Raw genomic sequence first — 20,795 nt, 5'->3', positions numbered from 1 at the left:
AGGCAAAATGGAAGGAGAACAAAAAGTGTCATTTGAAATTGTCCTTGAAGAGACCAATCAAGAAAACATTGAACCAAATGACATTGAATTCATGGATGAATCACAGGACCATGAACTACTACAATGTGTACAATCTGTAGATTTCCTCCTTCAAAATGAGGACATGTTGCAAGTTATGTTCACTCAAAATAAGGACATTTCGGACACTCAAATGTTGGAAGTTATGTTCACTGAAAATGACGACATTTCGGACAGTCAAATGTTAGACGTTCTATTAAATTTTGAAAAACAATCACAAAAATAAAAAAAAACAAAAAAAAAACAACAAAACGAACAATCAATAAACATACAATATTTGAAAAGTCTATCATTCTTTTTTCCTCATAGTACGCTCCCCGGACCGCTTCCCGGTGCGCGTACCGGGCGCTCCCCACGCAAAAAAAACGAGAAAAAAAAGTTGTTGTTTTTTTGCCCCGCGGGGCCCTTTTTAAGCCTCCACATCAAACCTAGGGGGTCAGGGAGGATCTACTATGCCCCCTTATGGTCATTTCCCCCTTTGTTTTGGCCTCCTCTTGTCTCTCGATCCTACCGAGAGACAAGATGGCGGCCGCTCCGGACTGTTTAGAATGTTGACAGACACCGGAGAGCCAATCAGCTTCGCTTAGCGAAGTTCCGTTACGCGTCAAGTACGCGAACCGGGGCGCTAATCGGGGCATGATTTGAAGTGCATGTAGTTCGAAGAATAAAAGTCAAGTTCATAAGTGGTTCACCAAAGTTGGTGCGAGTAGGTACTCGTTGTTCCCAAAATCTCTAGACCCAAGACATGGCTCGGGTTTCGGGATAGTTTCCCTCATCAGTAGAGAACAAGTATGGGGTGGATGAGAAGGCCGCCAAGTAACCGTCACAGGCCTCGATGCCTCTCTGGCTCGCAGGGCGTCTCCAGAAGCTCGTCAGCTTGGCGCTCAAGGGAGCGATAAGTAGAATTCTGCAATGGATCGCACTCCGCTAGCCCCTCCTCCGGGTCGCCCCTAAGCACTCTGGTATTTGAAATGCATGTAGTTCGAAGAATAAAAGTCAAGTTCATAAGTGGTTCACCAAAGTTGGTGCGAGTAGGTACTCGTTGTTCCCAAAATCTCTAGACCCAAGACATGGCTCGGGTTTCGGGATAGTTTCCCTCATCAGTAGAGAACAAGTATGGGGTGGATGAGAAGGCCGCCAAGTAACCGTCACAGGCCTCGATGCCTCTCTGGCTCGCAGGGCGTCTCCAGAAGCTCGTCAGCTTGGCGCTCAAGGGAGCGATAAGTAGAATTCTGCAATGGATCGCACTCCGCTAGCCCCTCCTCCGGGTCGCCCCTAAGCACTCTGGTATTTGAAGTGCATGTAGTTCGAAGAATAAAAGTCAAGTTCATAAGTGGTTCACCAAAGTTGGTGCGAGTAGGTACTCGTTGTTCCCAAAATCTCTAGACCCAAGACATGGCTCGGGTTTCGGGATAGTTTCCCTCATCAGTAGAGAACAAGTATGGGGTGGATGAGAAGGCCGCCAAGTAACCGTCACAGGCCTCGATGCCTCTCTGGCTCGCAGGGCGTCTCCAGAAGCTCGTCAGCTTGGCGCTCAAGGGAGCGATAAGTAGAATTCTGCAATGGATCGCACTCCGCTAGCCCCTCCTCCGGGTCGCCCCTAAGCACTCTGGTATTTGAAGTGCATGTAGTTCGAAGAATAAAAGTCAAGTTCATAAGTGGTTCACCAAAGTTGGTGCGAGTAGGTACTCGTTGTTCCCAAAATCTCTAGACCCAAGACATGGCTCGGGTTTCGGGATAGTTTCCCTCATCAGTAGAGAACAAGTATGGGGTGGATGAGAAGGCCGCCAAGTAACCGTCACAGGCCTCGATGCCTCTCTGGCTCGCAGGGCGTCTCCAGAAGCTCGTCAGCTTGGCGCTCAAGGGAGCGATAAGTAGAATTCTGCAATGGATCGCACTCCGCTAGCCCCTCCTCCGGGTCGCCCCTAAGCACTCTGGTATTTGAAGTGCATGTAGTTCGAAGAATAAAAGTCAAGTTCATAAGTGGTTCACCAAAGTTGGTGCGAGTAGGTACTCGTTGTTCCCAAAATCTCTAGACCCAAGACATGGCTCGGGTTTCGGGATAGTTTCCCTCATCAGTAGAGAACAAGTATGGGGTGGATGAGAAGGCCGCCACCCCTAACCATTTATCTACTGATGAGGGAAGTTATCCCGAAACCCGAGCCATGTCTCGGGCGATACCCAAAAACCCGGGAAATGTATCGGGTCTAGAGATTCATCAATCCAACAAGTACCGACTTGCACCCACCTGCGTGATCCACTATTGAACTACAAGTACCAGAATCCCGAGGGGCGATCCGGAGGAAGGGCTAGCGGTGTGCGCTCCATTGCTGTGGTTTCTTTCAATTGGCTCCCTTGAGCATTGAGCCGACGGGCTCCTGGATGCTGCCCTGCGTGCCGGTTCGGGCATCGAGGCCATTGACGGTTGTTTGGCGGCCTTCTCCTCCACCCCTAACCATTTCTCTACTGATGAGGGAAGTTATCCCGAAACCCGAGCCATGTCTCGGGCGATACCCAAAAACCCGGGACATGTATCGGGTCCAGAGATTCATCAGTCCAACAAGTACCGACTTGCACCCACCTGGGTGATCCACTATTGAACTACAAGTACCAAAATCCCGAGGGGCGATCCGGAGGAAGGGCTAGCGGTGTGCGCTCCATTGCTGTGGTTTCTTTCAATTGGCTCCCTTGAGCATTGAGCCGACGGGCTCCTGGATGCTGCCCTGCGTGCCGGTTCGGGCATCGAGGCCATTGACGGTTGTTTGGCGGCCTTCTCCTCCACCCCTAAACGTTTCTCTACTGATGAGGGAAGTTATCCCGAAACCCGAGCCATGTCTCGGGCGATACCCAAAAACCCGGGACATGTATCGGGTCTAGAGATTCATCAGTCCAACAAGTACCGACTTGCACCCACCTGGGTGATCCACTATTGAACTACAAGTACCAGAATCCCGAGGGGCGATCCGGAGGAAGGGCTAGCGGTGTGCGCTCCATTGCTGTGGTTTCTATCAGAAAGTATAAGGCAGAAATAAAAAACGCAAGCAGCATTTTATGAGGGTAGGATGAATGCAGCCGCTAATTTCCGTAGGGAAATCTTCCGGATTGCCAAATCGCTCATTAATGTCCCACAAAAAAAACCCGACCCTAGAGAAGCCCAAAATCGCTGCGAAATGCAGGTTGGATATTTCGATCAAAACATTCAGCTGATCTCCCTCTCTTTCACCTCGCCACAGGACAAACCCACTCCTCTTTGTGCCGATAGTTGCCCTTCACTTACGTATTGCCCTCTAATGGATTCCCCCCTTCTTGACGAGGGACTACTGAACACTCTAATGTCGAGAGTATCATCTGGTTCTCCGACTGACTCAGCCCCGCCGCGCCACCTTATGTTAGTCTCTGATGTAATCCGGCCAGTGATCCTGAAGGTTCTAAACACCTCCATCACCGCAGAATAGGAGCCGCTGGCATGGAAATGTGCCCAAGTCAAAGCATTATTGAAGAAACCCAGTCTGGATCCTTCCATCATGGCCACCTATCGCCCGATCTCCCTCTTTCCATGGTTGGGCAAGCTGCTTGAGAACCATATTGATACCATCCTGGTTCACCATCTGGAGTCTAACAATTTACTCCATGACTCTCAAGCATGTTTCCGCCCGAAGCTCGGGATGGAAGCAGCCCTCTTGGATGTGACAGAGAGCGCTCCGAGGTATCTGGATCAAGGCAGGACTGCAGTAATTATCATGTTGGACCTCAGCGCCGCCTTTGACACGGTAGACCATAACATACTGCTCTCCCGTCTAAAACATCTTGGATTGACAGGACTGGCCTTCTCATGGCTGCAATCCTTTCTGGAAGACCGGTTCTTTCAGGCCTCGGAGGGTGCTACTCAATCCAAACTCTGGCCCCTCAGACGTGGGGTTCCTCAGGGATCCTCCCTGAGTCCCACCCTTTTCAATAACTATATGGAGCCTTTGGCTGGGATAGTGCGCCCTTTCGGCATTTAAATTGTCACCTATGCCGATGACACCAGACTGGTGGTTGCTTTCAACCACCCTGAGGGATCATCTAGCACCCTGGGCAGTTGACTAGGGGCAGTGGCCGACTGGATGGCTCTCCCACCTAAAGCTAAACGGGGACAAGACAGAACTTATGTTCTTGGGTAAGTTCCCTCCACCCAGAGCAGCTATAGACTGGCCGACATGTAGGGGCACTATGCCAGAGCCTAAATACCATATTAAGAGTATCGGAGTATGGCTTGATAGCACTCTCTGCTTCAACCATCAAGCTATCAAGCTCTCCGCCACTTGTTGTGGCCTGATGAGGTTGTTGAGAAAAATTCTGCCCCTCTTCCCTTTTCAGGCCCGTAGGATTATGGTGCAGGTTCTGATCTTGTCCCGCCTGGACTACGGGAACGCCCTGTACCTGGGTGCCCCGCTGACCACCATCAAAAAACTTCAGGTAACCCAGAACTGTGCGGCACGTTTACTCCTGAAGCTGCCTCGGAGACACTCAGGGTCAGCCGCTCTGGAAAAACTCCACTTTGCCTATCCAGGCCTGGATTCGATTTAGGTGATGTGTATAGCCCACAAAGCTATGTGGCATGCTGTCCCTGCTATGATTTGCTCCTTAGTGACCCCCTACCACCCTTCCAGAAATCTGTGCTCCAGCACATCCTTTCTTGCAGTCTCACGGAAAGTGCAACGGGCTAGATGGGGAGGTCGCTCTTTCTCCTGGAATGCTGCTTCCTTATGGAACTCCCTGCCCCCCACCATATTCAGCGAACCTGATCTACAAAAGTTCCGCAAACTTTTGAAAACCTTTCCTTTCCACTAACCTGCGCAGCCTGATTGTTGTCTCTGCCTACCTGTCCTAAGCGCTACGAGGCCTAGAGGGTAGAAGCGCGCTTTAGAAAACTGATTTTCATTCCATTCATTTCAAATACTCTGCCTAAGTCCTACTGATGTTGCCGCTAAAAGTGATATTCTGGTCATTCACGTTGAGTTTTTCAATAAACTTCCTTGCTTCATCTTCCGACCCTCTCCAGATAATGAACAGGTCGTCGATGTAGTGAAGCCACATCCACACATGTTCCTAGTCGGATTGGAGAGCCGGGTGGGATCGTATTTTCTCTTTCCAATGAAAAACGTCGGTCATGATGTACTAGTCCATAACTAATAATTACACCATGAGATGTATAGTAGTAGATGATATGCAATTATAAAATCAGCCAATGGCTCTCACAGACATAATCAAAAAGTTGCATGTAAAATGTTCCCAGTGCTCATCTAATCATCTACAAGTTTAAATACTTAATTACAGTGATTACAACCTTCTACAAACAGATGTTTCAACGTGATGTATAAAATCAATGAAATGTATTACCTACTACAAAAATATTAAGTTAACTTTGGAACCTAAACTGACGGCCATGTATCATACATCTTTCTATGATAAAACTTCCAGGAAAGCATTTTTAACTTTATTAAATAGTTTGCTTTGAATCTTTTGTAAGGTTCAAAGTGAAATTGATGTGAAGTCTCTCAATTTCATATATATATATATATATATATATATTTGGAAAATCGTCACACCGCAGACTCAACTGCTCCCATCCAAACTGACGAAGAGTGGGCCCAAAAGTTGCTGGTGCAAATAAGTAAATTTTATTTCATGCTTGCCAGCGCAGTATATATATATATACTGATAAGGTATCCTACTAGTTAGGACCTAGTTTCCTATTTTTTTAATTTGCCTATATCTTTGGTGCTTGTTGACAAATCTTTGCGAAATTTTCAAAAGTAATGGGGTGCTCCGGTCAGCTCCTGTCTTAAAAGTTTCAGGGTGATTCGTCAAGCTGGGGCCGAGAAAAAAGAGGGTCCTAAGCACATTTTCTTCATGTTAATTTACGTAGGAGACATTAGACAAAGCTACAGCCCGAAATGCTGAATGGAATTACACCAAATTTAGCAAAAAGGTAGGTCTTGGTCTAGAGAGCGTGCCTTTTTTTAAATGGTTTAAATCTGTTCAGTAGTTGCTGAGAAATAAAAAATATGTATATATATTGATATATGAGCACCGAGGAGGAATTTCCGAACCCTCCCGGGCATGAGCTTCACTCTGATTGTCTGCCAACTCTCTAAACCAGAATGGGTTGGCAGCCATCTTGTGACTCAGTAATAAAGTCACAATAAATAGGGTGAAAAACATACAAAAACAAGAAAAGGGGGCAGGGTAGAAACACCCTGTATAGGCCTGCTTAGGGGGCCCCACAGGGACACCCAGAGCCAAAAATAGCATTTAAAAAAAAATAAAACTGGGCAAATTCGCGCAGGGTGTGTGAATCCGGTGAAAACAAATGAAGCGCGGACTCATGCACTTGAATAGCTATGGGCCAGGTCCAGGTGGCAATGCTGAAATAAATAGCGGGGGCCCACAGGGGCCCCCACAGCCCCAGGGACCACCACCTCAGCGGGGCCTATATAATTATATGTGGGGCATGAGGGCCCCCGCAGCCCCGGGAACCGTCTCCGCCTGGGGCTTTTAATTATTTTAGGTGGGGGAGCCTCGTGGGTGCCTCCGAGCCCCGGGGACCACCACCTCTCCGAGGCTACATGATTTAAACCCCAGGTCCACATGGCTCCCCGGGGAGGTGGCGGTCCCCGTGGCTGTTTTCAAAATGAAAGTGTGAGGGAGCTCGAGCCCCCCACACTCCCCCGGGGACCACCACCTCCCCAGGGCACTCTTTTTTTAAATGCAGGGTCCGTTGCAGGCCCCCGGGCCCCGGGAACCACCACCTTTCTGTGGCTTAAATTAGTTGGGAAACATTGCTCCCGCCCTGCCATAGCAAACTCTGCTTTACTTTGTTGAAGCGAGAGCAGGAAGCCTGCTCTCGCTTCATCGAAGCAAAGCAGAATTGCTTATGGGCATGGGGAGCTGCATGTTAGCAGCTCCCCTTGCCCAAAAGCAATGCCGGCTCCCACAGGAGGTGGGGAGCCGGCAGGGACCGTGGAGGCAATGGGGCTCCCCCCACAGTCCCCAACATGATGGCCTACCCCAGGGGATGGGGTCCCCGGGGCCAGAAGTAGCCCAGGAGGGGGCCACTCGGCCCCTTCCCTTTATTTTAAAAAAAAAAAAGCAAAAGCCAAGTCCTGGGGATGGGGTATTTTTGGCCCGGGAGGGGTACCACGCTGCCCTCCTCTCTTTTTTAATTTAATATAACAAATAAAAAAAGAAGGCCGGACCCGGGGGATGGCGTCCCTAGCGCCCATATTGGCCTCAGTGGGGGGGTCATGCAGGCCCACTCCAAAATAAAACAGAGGCTGGGCAAGCCCTGGGGAATGGGGCCCCGGGGTCAAATGTGGTCCAGGGAAGGGGGGCCACGCAACCCCCTCCCATAAATGTTTTTTTAAAAAAAAGAAACCAGCAATTTGCCGGATGCCCCGCCCCCTCCATGCACAACTCTGCAAATGGGCCTCCAGTATTCTCTGCATTGGGGGATTAAGTATCCATTGCTAGTGAGAGTCCCTGGAGGCCACAGTGGGATTGCTGAACAGTGGTATAAGGCCTTACCCCTTTTTACACCACTCTGTAAGCACGCCCCTTGGCCCTCTGCTGGTGGGGTGAGGACCTCAGGACTGAAATGGACTTCACCACCAAGCAGCAGTGTGCCAGGCAGCGCGTTTGTAGATTGGTGTAAACAGGGGCATGGCCTCGGACCACTCTAAGCAAAACAGTTGTGTTTGGCTTACTGGAGGTACATGTTGGGCTAGTTGCCCCTAGGGACCCTCAGAATTCAAGGGGTTCTAATCCCCCAACCCAGAACATGCCAGGAGGCATGTTTACAGAGTGGTGGAGAAAGGGGGAATGACCTGTGTCCACCTTTCAGCAATCCCACTATCTGGTGCATACTAGAGGTATTAGGTAGGCTAATTAGCCCCTAAGGACCCCATCATCAAATTGGACTTTAATCCTCATCAAAGGGCGCACAAGAAACTGCATTTGCAGTGTGGTGGGGAAAGGGGGTGTGGCCTGCTATGAGTACTTAGCAATTCTGCTGTGTGGAACTTACTAGAGGTAATAGGTGGGGTAGTTAGCCCCCAAGGTTCACCTTGGGGGCCAACTACACCTCCTGTTACCTCTAGTAAGTCCCACACAGTGGGATTGCTGAGAGGTGTTCGGAGGCCATGCTCACATTTCCCCACCACTCTGCAAATGCGACTCCTGGCACATCACTGTTTGGGGGATGACGTCTACTTTACTCCTGAGGGACGTTGGCAGCCAAGTTGCCCTCCTGTTACCTCCTGTAAGTCCAGGCAGTGGAATTCCTAAGCCTTGTTTGTAGGCCCAGCCCCCTTTCTCCACCACTCTGCAAACATGACTACCAGTTAAAGAAGCACTTGTAATGTATTAGGTCTCGCATTTACAAGAGTTAGAGCTATTAGCATTGTAAATCTAAATGTGTTTTATTAATGTTTCTTGGAGTGGAGTACATGTAGGTAGTGTGTAGTGGAATTATGTGGTATGTTGTGCAGTAAGAATTATGTGGATAGAAAGTATGTGGTATTTAGTGTATAAGAATTATGTAGAGTGAGATTATGTGGTACCGAGAGAAATTATGTTGTATAGTAGTTTGTGTTGTGGAGTGGTAACCTCAGGTTTGGTCTTCCTCATTTCCATAGAAGCTGAAGTATGAATTCAATGAGACAAACAAAGAAGGAATCACTGAGGAGTAAGTATGGGCGAAATTGCAAAAAAAGTCTGCGAGTTCGCAAATTTTCCCGCAAACACGTGGATTTTTGTGCCATTTGCACAAATATGTGACCGCGTGTGCCTGTAACTTTGCCAGCGCGCCAAAAGGCGCCGAGGTCCCTTGAGTGAGCTGGCCATTATAGTGGGGACAGGCGGGAAGACGTTTCATACCGCTATTGTGTGGTGGATTGGGCAAAACGGGCGGGGTTTCTATGCGAGTTCACATGCATCTTGTTTATAAAGGGTCAGAGACGAGCAGAGCAGCAGATGAGGAGAAAGCAGCCTCCTGGTCACAGGAGCTACACGGGGATGGCGCTCGGGAAACTCATGGATGCAAAAATACGTTTGGCACATGACCCCAGAATCCTTCAGATGTCCAAGATAGCTCTGCTGCACGTGTTGGTATAAAGCCATTCTGATCCTGCTCAGTGGGTTCAGGCGCATGCAGCTGCTGCTGCTGGTCAATATCCCATCTCATACTAAACTGCCCCATACTGGTATATGCTGGCGCTGAGCAGTAGGGTGCAGTGGCATGCGGGTGCTCCACGCCTGTTACATGCGCATACCGGTGCCAGGGGGGACACGTGTTTATTGGTGCTGTGTAGCAAGTTATGACTTTATATTTTAACTGCACCAGACGGTGGTACCACCTACACGATCAGGAGCATCCAGGCACCAGACTTCATGGTGCAAGAGCATAATGGTGCTGTGCGGTATGGGTATATATGTACTGGGGGCAGGGGGACACTTAGCACAATGTGTGCTCACACCCAGAGGGCTCCCAGGCAATTGAGCACAAATGATTTTCACACTGAGAGGGCTCCGGGGCAGTTCAGCAGCACAGGGGCTCATACCCACTGGGCCCCGGGGAAGTTCAGCAGCTCGGGCGCTCACACCCACTGGGCCCCGGGGCAGTTCAGTAGCACGTGGGCTCACAACCCCTGGGCAGCTCAGCAGCGCAGGGGCTCACACCCACCGGGCTCCCGGGCAGTTTAGAAGCACCACCCTCTGGTTCATCACTGCCACCCTCTGGTTCATCACTGCCACCCTCTGGTTCATCACTGCCACCCTCTGGTTCACCACTGCCACCCTCTGGTTTACCACTGTCACCCTCTGGTTCATCACTGCCACCCTCTGGTTCACCACTGCCACCCTCTGGTTCATCACTGCCACCCTCTGGTTCACCACTGCCACCCTCTGGTTTACCTCTGTCACCCTCTGGTTCATCACTGCCACCCTCTGGGTCACCACTTCCACCCTCTGGATCATCACTGTCACCCTCTGGTTCATCACTGCCACCCTCTGGTTCACCACTGTCACCCTCTGGTTCATCACTGTCACCCTCTGGTTCATCACAGCCACCCTCTGGTTCATCACAACACCCTCTGGTTCATCACTGCCACCCTCTGGTTTGCCACTGCCATCCTCTGGATCATCACTGTCACCCTCTGGTTCATCACTGCCACCCTCTGGTTTGCCACTGCCACCCTCTGGATCATCACTGTCACCCTCTGGTTCATCACTGCCACCCTCTGGTTCATCAAGCACCCTCTGGTTCACCACTGCCATCCTCTGGTTCATCACTGCCACCCTCTGGTTCATCACAGCACCCTTTGGTTCACAACTGCACCTTCTGGTTCATCACAGCACCCTCTGGTTCACCACTGTAGATTATGGGGAGAAAGCACACCTGCCCAGCCTCAACCGGGGGCTGGTTAATGTGTTACTGAATTTGAGCTTCAAGTCCGGCACCTGCTTCCTTATCTGTAAGAGCTTCCTGTTGTGGTTAAATTTTTGTGACAGCCTGGAGCATTTTGCCATACTTGTAACTATTCTCTGACCCTGCTTCGAGGGTCAGAGCAGGGTCAGAGAATAGTTGCAAGTAGGCAACAACTCTGTAGGCGCCGCTCAGGAAGCACTGACAGGGTTACAGCAGGTGCCCAAGTTGAAGTTAATTTCTTTGTAACCATTTTGTAAATGGTTACAAAGAAATTAGCTCCAACTTGGGCACCTGCTGTAAACCTGTAAGTGCCTTATGTACTTCAGTTTTTGAAAATCCATCCCGAACACGATTTCAGGGATTGTTTTGCAATTTCGCGAGATTCGCAGACCGCGAAATTGCAGAAAATCCGCAAATTCCGCGAACGGAACAGATTTTACGCTGATGCTTACTGAGGAGAACTTCTGGACCTAGTCAGATGTATGAGCAGGGCCACTGGAATTATGTGACTGTTTGGCTGCACTGACTTTCGCACAATTATAAATTATTCCCATTAGCCACATAATTCATTAACTACTGCCTAATCTGCAGATTTGAACAAAAAAAGCCTTTTTTCTAGATCAAACGGCTCAAACATTACCAAAAATACAGGGACAAGTGATACAGCATGGTAGAACGTCCTTTGTAAACCTAGAATGGTCACCTGTTACTTGTTGCTAAATGTGGGTGTTAAATTGGTACTAATGGTGTGCCAGCCACTCTTGCTTCTTTCTGCACCTCCCTTGCCTCTTTCTTCATTTCTGTTGTATCTTTAGGCACCCCTCTTGCCTCTTTCTGCACCGTTCTTATCTTTTTCTGTACCTCACTTGCCTCTTTCTGCACCCCTCTGCCTTCTTTCTGCACTCCTCCTGCCTCTTTTTGCACCTCTGTTCCTTCTTTCTGCACTTCTTTTGTTTCTTTCTGTACCCCTCTTGCCTCTTTCTCCACCCCTCGTCTACCTTTCTGCGTGTATGTTGCTTCTTTTTTGCACTTCTCTTGCTTCTTTCTGCACCTCTCTTGCTTTTTCCGTATCCCTTATGCCTCTTTCTCTACCCCTCTTCCCCCTTTTTCCACTCCTCTTGCTTCTTTCTGTACCTCAGTTGCATCTTTCTCCACATATTTTGTTTCTTTCAGCATCTCTGTTGATTCTTTCTGCACTTCTCCTGCCTCTTTCTGCTCCTCTGTCCATCCTTTCTGCACCCTTGTGCCTCTATCTGCACTCCTCTTCCCTCTTTCTACTCCCCTCTTGTCTTTTTCTGCATCTCTGTTGCTTCTTTCTATACTTCTCTTGCTTCTTTCTGCACCTCTCTTGCTTCTTTCTGTATCCCTTATGCCTCTTTCTCTACCCCTCTTCCCTCTTTCTCCACTCCTCTTGCTTCTTTCTGTACCTCAGTTGCATCTTTCTGTACATCTTTTGTTTCTTTCAGCATCTCTGTTGATTCTTTCTGCACTTCTCGTGCCTCTTTCTGCTCCTCTGTCCATCCTTTCTGCACCCTTGTGCCTCTATCTGCACTCCTCTTCCCTCTTTCTACTCCACTCTTGTCTTTTTTCTGCATCTCTGTTGCTTTTTCTATACTTCTCTTGCTTTTTTCTGTACCTCTCTGGCTTCTTTTTGTATCCCTAGTGCCTCTTTATATACACCCCCTTCCCATTTCTGTACTCCTCTTGCCTCTTTCTTCACATCTGTTGTTTCTTTCTGCACTTCTCTTGTTTCTTTCTACACCTCTGTTGCTTCTTTCAGCAATTCTCTTGCCTCTTTCTGCACTTCTCTTGCCTGTTGCTATGCCTCTTTGTGTGCCTCTCTTGCCTCTTTCTATACCTCACTTGCTTGTTTCTGCACCCCTCTTGCCTCTTTCTGCACCCTTCTTGCCTCTTTCTGCAACTCTCTTGCTTCTTTCTATACCTCTCTTTCCTCTTTCGGCACCACTCTTGCCTCTTTCTATACCTCTCTTGCCTCTTGCTACACCTCACTTGCCTCTTTCTGCACTTTTCTTGCTTCTTTCCACACTTCTGTTGCTTCTTTCAGCAATTATCTTGCCTCTTTCTGTACTTCTCTTGCTTGTTTCTGCATTTCTGCACTCCTCTTGCATTTTTCTGTGCCTCTGTTGCCTCTTTCTGCATCTCACTTGCTACTTTTTGCACTCCTCTTGCCTCTTTCTGTACCCCTATTTTTTCTTTCTGTACCTCACTTGCCTCTTTCTGCACCCCTGTTCCTTCATTCTGTACCTGTCTTACCTGTTTCTGTACACCTCTTCCCTCTTTTTGTACATCTGTTGCTTCTTTCTGCACTCCTCTCGCCTCTTTATGCACCCTTCTTCCCTCTTTCTGCACCGCTCTTGCCTCTTTCTGCACCCCTGTTTCCTTGTTCTGCACCTCTCTTGCCTGTTTCTGTAACTCTCTTGCCTCTTTCTGCAATGCTCTTGCCCCCTTCAGTACCTCTGTTGCTTCAGTCTGCACTTCTATTGCCCCTTTCTGCACCCCTGTTGCTTCATTTTGCATTTCCCATGCTTCTTTCTGCACCTGTCTTGCTTCCTTCTGTACCCTTGTTGTCTCTCCCTGTACTAGTCTTCCCTCTTTTTGCACCTCTCTTGCATCTTTCTGCATCTTACATGCCTCTTTCTGTACTTCTCTCTCTTCTTTCTGCACCTCTGTTGCTTCTTTCAGCACCTCTCTTGCCTTGTTCTACACTTCCCTTGCCTCTTTCTGCATCTTACTTGCTTCTTTCTGCACCCCTCTTGCCTCTTTCTGCATCATTATTTCCTCTTTCTGCACCACTCTTGCCTCTTTCATCACCACTGTTGCTTCATTCTGCACTTCTCTTGCCTCTTTCTGTACCTCTGACCAAGAGGTAGTGTGAATCCCCTTGCCCTAGTATGTACTAGGGCCTTACAGGGGAGGTCATGCCAATCACAGGGGTACCCCAACCCATAGTGTACCCTAGTGTATGTAGCTGTTTTCACTTTATTCTAAGAGTCTTTCAGCATAGCACTGAATCCAGGCCTGATTAGTCAGAGTCAGTTATCAGCAGCACCAGTCAGCTCAAAGTTGGGGGCAAAGGATGACTTTGCAACAAGGCCTCATTCTGCCCCTCTGTTGCTTCTTTCTGCATCTCTCTTGCTACTTTTTGCACTTTTATTCCATTTTCTGGACTTCTTTTGCTTCTTTCTGCACATTTCTTCCTCTTTCTGCACCAGTCCTACCTCTGTAAGCATAGTTAGAAATTAGCATTTAAAAAACCTTTGAAATTCACTGAAAAATCATGGGTTTTAGGGACGTTAGAGTTGGATACAAGCATTTGAAAAACCTTTGAAATTCACTGAAAAAGCTACTGGTTTCAGGGACGTTATAGTTAGTTGGACATTTCACTTGTACAAAACCAGAGAAATTCAGCTGTTATAGTTAGTTAAGCTAACTATAACTCGCGCCACTACAGTGCACTGCTGATGACGTCACATATTACATCATTCATGACATGGTCAGTGGCATCACTGATGACATTACTGATGACATCTCAAATTACATCACTAATGACATCATCCACGTGATAATCTGATGCACCTCCTCACACCCTAATATAATCTTTGTTACACCCACTCTAAAATACAGACTATTATTTTCAAAACCATCGACACACCAATACCAGTTACTATACACCCACTCACCGATTCCTAGGTCTATACACACATCCACTCCTTTACCCATACAGTCACTCATACATGCAGTCACTCATCAATACAGCACTATCATATGCACTCATGCACCTATACAGACACTCACACACCACCACTCATCCATAGAGTTACTCACACACCTAGTCAGTCATGCAAAGAATCAAGCACACTCCCATGTACTCACCTATACAGTTATACACACACACACACCACCTCACTTATTCATACAGATAATAACACACAATCTCTTATACAATCACTGACACAAGCACACACTCATCCATACAGCCACTCTCACAATCACTCACTCTCATATATAGTCATTTATATACTCCAACACTCACATATACTGCCTTTCACATATGACATTCATTCACTTACAACACACACATACACACACTCACCCACCCATACAGCCTTTCACAGATGTACTCTTGAACACATACCCCCAGGGAATCGCCCGCTCACATATCTATGTACAGAGTCATGCCCCCTCCCACCGACACAGACACTCAGGCCCCATGCAGATAGTCAGACAACCAATCAATAACCCATATAGACACTCATATAGGGTCTCCTCAACCAATACAGCCACTTACATACCAACTGACAGACTGATACAGGCATTCAGAGTTTAGTCCCTAACCCATGCATTCAGTAACACCCGTTTTAACACTGACTTATACACTCAGTCACACACCTACTAAATCATCCATTCAGACAGTCATACACCCACTCATTCTTCAATATACCTTGGCTTATATATATATATATATATATATATATATATATATATCTCAATCAATCAAATAAACTTTATTTGGTATTGACAAACACCATAAAAGTACAATTTAAAATAGTATCATATATATACATTCTTCATTCCATTCTGCTTTTACAAGTTGATCGAATTACAATCCAATTATTTCTGGTCCCCTCCCCACAGTTTTTACTCGTAATTATCTTGGGGGACCCTTCAACAGATCTCTCTTGTCACTCTTAGTTTAACTGCCAGTCTTAAAAAACTCGTAATAGCAAGTAAGGTCAGAGGGTCTTGGGCCAATTGCAAATATAGAAGGGCCACCTTAGCCTGTTTGAATTTGTTCTTCTTAAGTAAATCAACTAGGAATCGGCACCTGGGTAATGAATAAAAAGGGCACAGTAAAACAAAGTGAAGGGCATCCTGCAGAGATCGTTGATCGCAGCCGCAGGGACCCTTTGGCTCCATACCAATATTAAAACCCGCCGGATCGGCTAATAAATAATGTAAAAGGTTGAGCTTGAAACAAGTTATTAAAGATCTGTCCTGGGGATTATATATATGGGCCAGGTATGGTTCTATTCCTTCATATGTCCTCACAAGACCATACGCTTTCACAGACTTTTTGCTCCAATCTCTCTCTTCTCTGGAGGTGGCTTTATACATAAAGAACCCTTTTTTACGGTCACCTTATTCCCTCCTATAATTCCATCTGGGTTGGCGAAGAGATCGTCGCGGCCAATTGCTTCAACGGTGTCCTTCAGGAATTTTAGCCATGGGATATACATTCCCCTATCCCTGCCTAAACAATCCCTAATTTTTTGTCTGGTTAGTTCCGCTTCCAGATTATTCCAAATGTTTAACCAGGCTAGCAGGGGTCTAACCTGAACCTTATCCTCTATGTGTTGGGCCGCACTCAGTTCTTCATGAGCAATGTGAGCGGGAACACACTGTGGCACCCTGAGCAATCTTCTCATGAATTTATTTTCCTCTGTCTGTAGCTTCTCTCCCCCCGCGAACCCCAAGAGTTCCGCTCCATATGCTGCTTGGCATAACAAACTGAGTTGTATAGATTCATCATTTGTTCTGGGAACCAGTGTCCAAGCCTGCTACCAGAATTCATGACTGGCCCTGTGCTTGATGCTAGCTTATTACCTCGTTCTTCCATTAGAGCTTTAAAATTCAAGTGCCCATCAAAGAAAATGCCCAGGTATGAGAAAGTCTGCACCGTCTCTAGTTTGTGGGTGCCTATTCTGTATTATAGCTTTTCCTTGCTTTTCTCCCTGCTTCTAATACATACGATATGGACAAGTTGGCACATAGATCTAGGTTTTTCATAAAATCCACAAAGCCATTTATCAGACTCTGTAGGCCCAGCAGAGTATGTGCCAGCAAGACCGCGTCATCTGCATAAAGCTTAACCAGAATCGCTCTATTTCCTACTCTCAGTGAATCTAACTTTAGGCCTAATAGGGCTTTTTCTAAACCATTTATATATAGGGAGAACAAAAATGGGGCCAAAATGAATCCCTGTCGTACACCACTGTGCATTCCCCCTCTATAGTGTACTTAACTTTAGCTGAGTTGTTCCAGTGGAGGGCTTTCATGATCTTTATGAGTTCTTGATCTGCTCCTAATTTTCTCATTAGATCCCACAGCTTCTCCCTAATAATGCAGTCAAACGTTGCTGTGGGTCCATAAAGGTAAGATAAACCGCCTCCGTACTAGAGATGGTATATTTTGCCACCAACAGATATAGATTTAGGCATTGATCTGTGGTCGATCTACTTGCCCTGAACCCATAATGGACATCCGTGATGACCTGCTGATCCTCCGCCCAGACTGTCAGACGGTTAAGGACAACATGCCCTAGGACTTTAGCGGTGACATCTATTAATGAAATTGGGCGGTAACATAACATTGGGGACTATCCCGATTCCCTTTTTTAAAAATAGGCACTATCGTGGCTGTAGACTACGACCGGGGGAGTCCTGTTGCAATGGCAGCATTTATTATTCTTGTAAGAATTGGTGCCCATAGATCTACCTTACTTAGGAAGAGGTCCAGGGGGATCCCTTCTGGGCCTGGTGCTTTGTTTCTGGTAAGGCCTCTAATTCCAGCTATGATCTCTTCTAGGGTGAATTCAACATTGGCGTTCCACGGCGCCCGCCCTTCGCCGGCATGAGACTGCACAGCATCTTGCAGCTGCTCGCTATTTCCCCTATTGTACAGCCCACTATAGTGCTCCACCCACTGTTCTGGCAGGTCATTAGAGGCTATCTGGTTACTAGGTACCTCTCGAAGGCAAGGATTATTAATTATTTTCCAGAAGGAAGTCATATCTTTCTTTTCAGAGGCTTCTCTTAGGTTCTCCCAAGTTTGATTTTGGAGAATACCCTTCCTTTGCTTGACTACCTGCTTATAGTTTATTCTGCACTGCCTACTCCTAATTTGTCCCTAGGGGCAAGTTTTAAGGCACTTCTCAACTTTTTCTGTGCAAGGGAACATGCCTTATCAAACCATTTGGGTTCATTATTGATCTTGCCCTGTCCTGTGGATTTTAGAATGCCATCAATAAGCCGGCCTAATCCTTCAAATATCTCCACTAAGTTTGTCCCTTCCACTGCTAAGTCTAGGCAGTCCTCCAGAAGATGTTTACCCTCTGCTACTAATGATCTATAGAATTCCTCATCATTGATACGAGTCCATTTTAAACGTCTACCTTGGTCGGTGACCTTCTCTAAATTTGCTTCATTCCCCTTTTTCCTAGTTTTACCTGGATTTGGATCTGCTAGAGATAGTGTTAAGGGGTTATGGTCACTGAAACCACTAGTTTCGATAGCAAAACCCCGTAATATTTTCTTCAACTGTTGAGACACTATGATAAAATCAATAAATGATCTTCCCACTTTTCCTTTAAAGGTCGGGGATATCAATTTATTAGGATTTACCTCAATAGATCCATTGTGTGTTCTAAGTTATGGGTTTTCATCACCCGAGTCAACACACTACCCTCTGATGTGTGCTCAAAGTGTGGCCCCTCTTCGTAGTTGCAGGAGGTCCAGTCTTCCTTGATGGGTTGTAGATTAGGGCACAAATGACAGTTAAAATCCGCCATAATTAAAAACATGGGTACTGTGGACCCCTGTCTCTCCTCGGTTAGGTCACTTAATCTTTCCTCAAGTTCCTTCGAGTTCTGACCTCCCCGGTTATAAAAATTGATCGAAATTATGTAGAGCCCCCTCATTTTAAGACCTAGGCCCATCATATTTTCCGAATTACATTTCAGATCGACCCAAGTCCCTTCTATACATAACTCTGCAAATACTAAGAGACTTCCCCTTGTCCTTCCTGCTACGGATTTGCTTGCTGGGGTCCCAAATGATGTATACCCCACGAGATGAGAGTTAGAGTAATCTTTCTCCCATGTTTCCTGAACATAGATTATTTTAAATTTACTGACATATTCTAACCATTCCTGGTTCTGGAACTTGGAAGCTAAACCTGCCACATTCCAGGATAGTACGTCAGTTTTATTTGCTGGGTCATTACCCTCACAACCTTGAGCTACTTCAATTCTCAGAGGTGTTATTTTCTTTTGTGGTAACTGATTCCCTTCCATCAGCACTTCCACAACCTGTTCCTCCCCACTTGGTTTTAGGTTTGTTAGGGCCACCCTCTTCACTTGGTCTTGTCCTTGTCTAATATTCCCGTCCTGAAGTCAATCCACTTCACTGAGAAGCCTTCCCCATTGAGGTGCTGCATCTCTGCTATATTGAGTGTGTGCCACCCCTGCCCCATCTCTCCATATTAATGGTTGTTGACCAAACCTGTCTCCTCCTCTTAGTTCAGCAAACCCCTGCAAGTTCGTTGCCCCCCCTCTTGTCATTCCTAACTGGCCCATACTATCCTCTCCTTTTAGCGAATACGCTGAATTTACCCAAACATTTTAGGGCCTGTATAAATAACTCAAATCTCGTGCCTGGATATGTGATCGTGAGTGTGTTCAATTTCCCCTACAGATGTAATCTGCCACCTTGGGATCATTAACGTTGATAACAATGCAGTCTCCTGCTATATTTTTGTTCTGCCACCTACCCAGTTAACTCTCCTTACATGAAGAATTTTACATTTTTCATCTCGGGGCAGTGGTCTATTACTGTTTAGCCAGTGAATTGCCCTGTTTTCCAACTGATCATAAGACTCAGTTTTGCTATCTTCCAGGACCGGGTCGCCAGTCAGGACTACCACATACGGTGTACAATCTGGGGGTAGATCTAAAGTTGGGGACAGGTTTTTATCTTTGTTTTTTGTCCCTTCACCTTTTATTACTGTTACTGACTCCACCCTGGGTTAATGGGGCATTTCCACCACACGTGTTCCCGCCCCTACGATCTTCTAAGTGTACTGGGGGTGCGATCGGGCTTACAGTTAATGACCCAGTAGCTACAGGGTTGGGGCCTGTGGGCAAGTCCCTTCCTCCCTCCCTCCTTTCTTCATTTAGCAAACCAGAGTTCACAAGTTCATTTTTAATCCCCACCAAGGTGGACATTACCAGGCTTTCAGTTTTAACCAGTCTATTTTCAATAATTGAGAGTCTTTTAATTAGGGTCTCCAATGAGGCTGATATTAATGTCCCTATTTTCTGCCAATATAGATCCTCCTGTACAGGTAGGCACATGGTGGTTCTGTCCAAATTTAAGGGGGTTATTGCGCTAGCTGACACGTGTGGTTCTTCAACCACTGTCAGCGCTGCTTGTGGTAGTTCTTTATTTCCACTCTGTTCGACTATTTTAGCCTTCTTTCCCCTTTGCTGGGTGCCTCCTCCCATACCTCCTCGTTTCCTCTTGGCCGATCCTCCCTGCATATGGGTTTGCGAATTTGACGGATCAGTGGGCTGCTCATGACTTTCTGCCACACACTCCCCCATTTTCTTTGTCAGAAGTGGCCGGCTACTACTTTGTAACAAAGCCGAGTCTGTGTGCTCACTTGCACTCGCTGATGTAGTAGTAGTTGGCGTATGGCACCTGTCTAGCGCTGGTTGACAAAGTATTTCCGGTGTGCGGGCCTTTGTAATATATATACATATATATATATATATATATATTCACTGAAAAAACCATAGGTTATAGACCATATATAGTTAGGAATTAGCATTTAAAAAACCGTATTTTACTCACACAAAACCATTGAAATTCCATATATAGTTAGTTGTTCTAACTATATATTGCGCACCCGCAATCCACTGCTGATCATGTCACATATTACATCATTCATGACATGGTCAGTGACATCACTGATGACATCACTGATGACATCTCAAATGACATCACTGATGACATCACTGATAACAACATCCAGTGATTTTTTGTTTCTATAAAGTTTAAATATGTCTTACATATTGAAGAATGAGTGGATGTGTAAGTGTCTGGACGAAGGATTTAGTAGGTGCATGACTGACTGTATGAGTGAGTGATTAAATGTGTCTCACTGAGTGCATGGGTTAGTGACTAAACTGTCTTAATTTGTGCATCATTATGTCTGTTGTTCTGTAAACTGCTGCATGTGTTGATCAGTTGCTATATGAGTAACTATATGGGTTATTGATTGATTGCCCAAGTATTTGTATGGGAGACTGAGTGTGTGTGTGGCTAGCTGGGAGGTGTGTGACTCTGTGCAGATCAATCTGTACTTGTATCAATGATTGTATAAGAAGGTAAGTATGTGTTAGTATATGTTTGAAAATGTAAGGTGCTCTATGTTTAACTGTATAGACAAG

This window comes from Lissotriton helveticus, chromosome 8 (assembly GCF_964261635.1).
Source record: "Lissotriton helveticus chromosome 8, aLisHel1.1, whole genome shotgun sequence".
NCBI lineage: Eukaryota > Metazoa > Chordata > Amphibia > Caudata > Salamandridae > Lissotriton > Lissotriton helveticus.
The sequence above is the reverse complement of the archived record's forward strand: the minus strand, read 5'-3'. Positions refer to the sequence as shown.